Genomic DNA, 6,000 nt, shown 5'->3' on the forward strand with positions numbered 1-6,000 from the left:
TACTTAAAACACTTATGGTCCTTGTGGAAAGCTTCAAGCTCTTCAAGAGAGAGTTTGTTTTTGCCTTTGTAAACTCCCTGCTCCTTGGACTGATTGTTGTTGTTTTTGTTGTTGGAAGTGCCTTGGGAAGAATTTTGGGCATTGGTTTTCCCCTTTGCATCATTTTTATCTTTGGTTTCCATGGGCTTGACATTTCATCTAGCCCCTTGTTGGAAATTGATGCATAAAGCAACCATGGTGTGATGGATTACTTTGGTGATAGAACCAAGCCATTGAGAGTTGACGTTGTGAGTGGGATGAAAACACACAAAACGCCTCTATAATGACCCGACATGCACTCTTGGGATGATACACACACAATATGGGGCACCACTCGGCTTACACAACACACCTGGCCGACACAGGGAACACACCTATGGAGTGAGAGGAGAGAGACTGTCTATTTACCCACTCCTCACAGAGACACACACACACACACACACACACCCCCAAAAAACTCAGCTCAAAAGAGGAGAATTTTTTATGTTTAGATACAATAGAGCTTGGGCCAACACCAATGGGGCAAATAGCTCACACAATATGGGTAAAATAAGCCAGATACAATCACAAACTAGAGCAGAAGCTTCGCTCATAGGTGAAACTTACACATCCAAAATAGCAGAACAAGAGTGAGGAATTTGGCAAAATGGACAGCATCATCGCATCCGGAACGGCCCAAAACCCCACTCTACAATGTCAAAGTGCTCAAATCCAACCTCGGATGAGTAGTTTACGGCCAAAACAGGCTCCAAAAACCCCAAAAAACACAGTTGCGGTTGTTCCTTCTCTCTTCTCCACATTTTTTCTGGTCTTCTCTCATTTTTTTCAATTCCCACACTTAGCTTTATTATTTGGGCACCCTTGGCCTTTTAGATGACCTCAAACGGACCCCGAATAGGCCAAAAATTGACCTCGCACTGCATAGTTGTCACCTTTTTGCATCATCCGCACACCTGGCACTCATTTCTTTTCAATAATGCATCCCGCCACCACGTGAAGTGGCCCCAAAAAGTGGTCCTCATGATGACCTCTTTGCATAATTCTCACAAGAAAACACCCACGTTGTGTCCGTACTTCTCCGCGTGCAAATATTGACCCCATTTCGACGTCCTGACGCCACTAGATGCCATCTGACGCACCTGCTTACCTCATGTCTTCGGCGCGCGGATAGCTTCCTCGAGAAGTTTTACGCACTACCAACTCCTCCTTATTGTAGAAAAAACACACTGGTACTGGTAACGATGAAAATCGATGCACTATGTACACCCTGTCCTACCTGTACACATGTGGGTCCCACATAACCACCTGACTCTGGAAAATGGGCAATCCTTTATTTGATGCACCATGCATGGGTATGTACATATGCGCAATCCTTTGCTCCAAAAAACTCCTGACATAATTTGCCCATCCCCTAGCTTGCTAGATCATTCATGATCAGCAGCAGCAAAGAGAGACTCTGAGACTCGTCGCATCACAGGTCTCCCCATCCCTCATCAACATTACTTCCTCCACAGACAGCTCATCTTGCTCCACCATCATCAATCTAGCATGATAAAATTTAAGACGCGATCCATTTACCCTTGACTTATGTAGAACACCATCCAGGTTAGCCAGCTGATATGTGCCATTTGGAAAACACTCCACTACCTTGAAAGGGCCTTCCCACTTTATTTGAAACTTCTTTTGGAAGGTGTTTTCCAGCTTACTGTTGTAGCGCAAAAGCAAGTCATGCTTCTTGATACCCTTACTCTTGACCTTTTCATTTATCTTTGCCAAAGCCCTATCTTGCATCTGCCCATAATGTTCCAATGCGCTCATCCTATCCAACTAAACCTCTTGTAACTGCAAGAGCCTATCTTTGAATGCATCACTAGGCGGCCCAAGCAACTTCTCTAACATCTTGACCGCAGACAACTCTACCTCCACAGGCAATAGTGCTTCCTTTCCATACACCAAATGAAATGGAGTAAACCCTGTACCTATCTTCACCGAAGTACGGTAAGCCCATAATGCACTAGGCAATTCCAAATCCCAATTCTTTCCTTGGTGCTCTGTCACTTTAGAAAGAATTTGTACCAACTCACCATTGAATCTTTCATTTAAGCCATTACACTGCGGGTAATAAGGAGTGGTATGCTGGTGCCTAATCTTCATCTTTGCACATAAAAAATCTAGCATTTTAGCTCTAAAGCCAGGCCCCTTATCCGAAAGTAGCTCCAGTGGCACCCCAAACTTGCAACATATTTCATCATACACAAATTTTGCCACATCCTTTGCAGTGATCTGTTTTACTGCTATAGCCTCTGCCCATCTAGAGAGATAGTCCACTGTAGTCAAAATATAGCTTTTGCCCCTGCTTGTGATAGGTAGTGGGCCTATTGCATCAATCCCCCACTTTTCAATGACATCAAATGCCATAATGGTTTTTCGTAACTCTGGCTTCAACACTCTCTTCCCAAATGCTTGACACCTATTGCAAGACCTACACCACTGGTGAACATCCTTGTGCAAAGTAGGCCAGACATACCCTTCTTGCAAGATCTTATGCAAAGTGATCTTTAGAGCAAAATGGCCGCCACATGCACCTTCATGATTCTCTTCCAGCACTCTATAAAGCTCCTCCCGCCAAGGTACACGTCTCAACACGAGATCAACCCCTTTCATGTATAAGACATCACCAATCAATTTGTACCTATATGCTCTACGCACAAAACCATACTTCTTAGACTTCTGAATCTCCTTTGGAATGATTCCTGTTAGCAAAAACTCCTCTTCTTGAGCTAAACTTTCCCGGCCATGATAAAGAGGTAAAGTGGTCCTCAACACAAATAGCTCCCCAATCATGCTTTGAGTTGCTTCATGTGCCTCTCCATTTAGAGCACGTTCAATGTGTCTAATGCTCCATGCCTAAAACTTTTTTAACAGGCCTTTAATTCTAAAGCACATTTCCTTCAATGACGTGTTCTTGCTCTTCCACACACCCAGCACTTGCTTCACAACTAACAAGGCATCACCTTTTATGCTCAACCTTCTAACCCCATGCTTCAAACAAATGTGTAATCCAGCTTCCAACGTAGCATATTCAGCCTCCTTGTTACTATGCGCATCCAACTTGAACCCTCTCTTGCATACTAGCTTCCCCTCTGGATCATAGAGTGCTATACCCCCTAAAGCTGCATCACGGCTCTTTCTGTATGAGCCATCAAAGAACAACACATGTGCATTGCTGATCTGTGGCACTTCTTCGACTACCTTTGTCACCACCTCTTCCTTAACAAGAAGGGGATTCTCCTTGTAAGTCAACAAATTAGCTAGGGTAGCTCTTGTACTGTCTTCCACTAAAAAAGAGAACTCAAACTCTTGCAGCTCAATTACCCATTTCTTCACTACATTTGACATGTTAGTGCCATTAATTAACAGAGGCAAAAAGGCATAAATCGTCAAGAAAACAAAAGGTCGTGGTAGCAAGTAATGACGAAATCATGGACAAGCAAATTTTACATTGGCCATCACTAGCTCTACTTCTGAGAACTTTCTCTCCGCTACCAACTTCACTCGGCTTGCACAATACACTGGCCTCATATAATGGCTGCCCTTCCCCTTTTGCAATAGCATGGCTCCAATGGCATCATCCCCTACTGATGGATTTACATAAAACACTTGCTCCCAATCTGGAGCCTGCATGGCTGACAACCCCCTAACACCTCTTTCACCTCTTGAAACACTTCTTCACACTTTCCATCCCATTGCAATGGATCATGATTTGCCACTTGCTGTAACGGATAAAGGAGCTGCGAAGACAATGGAATAAACCGTGCCATGTACTTCACTTTGTGTATAAAAGTTGCCAATTGCTTTGTACTCGTAGGAGATGGAAGAAGAATAATAGACTTAACCTTGTCTAGATCAGCCTCAATGCCATTTTCTGACACCATATGGCCCAATAACTTCACCCTTGGCTGTGCTAGATGACATTTCTTTGGATTTAGTTGCCCTCCACATTCATCACATCGAGCCAATACCATTTGAAGCTTCTCATGGTGCTCAGCCCTACTACTATATACACAGAAGTCATCCATAAAAGCTTTAACACAATTGCCAATGAATGGTTCCAACACCCAATTTTCTCTCTCTTGATAGAAGGAGGGTCCATTTGACAACCCAAATGGCAATACTGTGTAGCAATAGCAGGCCCATGGCATAATAAAAGTTGTCTTTGTGCGGTCTTTAAGAGCAATCTTCAATTGAAAATAGCATGAAAAACCATCACACACACTGTACCTCTCATAACCTGCCACTGAATCCAAGATCTGATCAATGAATGGGTTCTTCTTAGTGGCTGCGTTTAAGGGTTTAAAATCTACACAAATCCTCCACTTCGTATCCTTCTTTGGACTGACTACTACTGGACTCACCCATTCTGTGGTCTCCACAGGGACTATGAACCCTGCCTTCAATAACTTGTCCACCTCTTCCCGCAAGGCTTCCATTTTCTCTTGACCCATCCTTTTTAGCCTTTGTCTCAATGGCTTAGCACCTTCTTTCAGCTCTATATGCATCTCTTCACCTTTGAACCCTCTGATCTCTTCATATGAAGTGAGAGGCGGAAGTGAAAAAAATAGACCCGGTGGCCTATACACCAAGACTATGCACAATGGCCTCATCATGGGGGATACACAATAGGGGCACCACCTAGCAAGATATGCGGCTAGGACGCATACATATACACAATGAAACATGCCATGGAAAACAATTTCAAGATCCACACCCAAATGTGGAATGGGGTGGTCAGAGAATAAGGTGAGAGGAGTGGTGAGTGAGTGAGAATAGGCTCGCTACTCGTGCATGTAGTAAGGAAGATAACGAGGTCAGGGATACATGCAAGTATGCTCACTTCTCATACAAAAGGTGGCGAATCCGCACACCTCAATATGGAAGTAGAAAGATGATAGGAATTTGAGAGGGAGAGAGAGTGTGTGTGTGTATGGTGGTGAATCTGCACACCTTAACATAAGCAGGAAAAAAAAATGGCAAGGAACAAGCATATACCATACTCACAATGAGATGTATCCAAAGCGACACAAAGTATGGCACCAAGATGGAGTGTGTTGATTGCTTGCAAAAGATGAATACAAAAGGTAGCGTATGGCAGGAAAATGACAAGGGAACAAGATCGTAGGAGACATAATGGAGAGATGGGAGTTGATGGCGAGGAATATCATGAGTGTGTCCACCCTTCTTCTTCTTGAAATTGTGCCTTCAACCCTTAATTACAAGTGGTGTGGAGGTGTGGTGCTCATCTTTTGTGCATGGTGATGGTGATGATGATGGTGTTGTGATTATGTGATTAGGGTTCATGCTACAAGCATGTAGCACAAGAGTGTGTATAGATAGGTGTGTGTGTGTGTGTGAGTGTGTGTGTGTGTGTGTGTGTGTGTGTGTGTGTGTGTGTGTGTGTGTGTGTGTGTGTTCTCCCCCGTAGTGAGCTCTCATGGCCTCCTTATATAGGGAAGGAGGGGAGGATTTAGCAATATTTCTATTTGAGGTGAGTGTCCCACTTTGGTGACTAGGAAAATGGGGTGCATATGACTGTGGCTCCCATCTTGTCTTCTCATTATTTAAAATACCAGAGTCAATAGAGAGAGAATGTGGGTAGGATGTAGAGGATAGGAGATATTTACAATAGTCTAGCTTTGGCTAGACATAAGCTTATTAGGGAGAGAAGAGAGAGGTAAGAAATTTACAAGAGAGATTTTCAAAGGTGGATAGTTGTTGATAAATATGGATCCTCCAAAAATGGTGATAGAATCACTCTAGACTTGCCAAGACCTCATTAAAAGAGCCTTGTCTCTTGTAATCATGCTTGAAGACTTGTAGAACCATAGCCATTCTAGAGGGAAGAAAATTGGGGATGGCCTGTGTCACCATTACACGAGAAAACTGGGGTCCACTACAAAAATC

Source organism: Adiantum capillus-veneris, chromosome 14, assembly GCF_014529385.1.
Source record: "Adiantum capillus-veneris isolate H3 chromosome 14, ASM1452938v2, whole genome shotgun sequence".
Classification (NCBI taxonomy): domain Eukaryota; kingdom Viridiplantae; phylum Streptophyta; class Polypodiopsida; order Polypodiales; family Pteridaceae; genus Adiantum; species Adiantum capillus-veneris.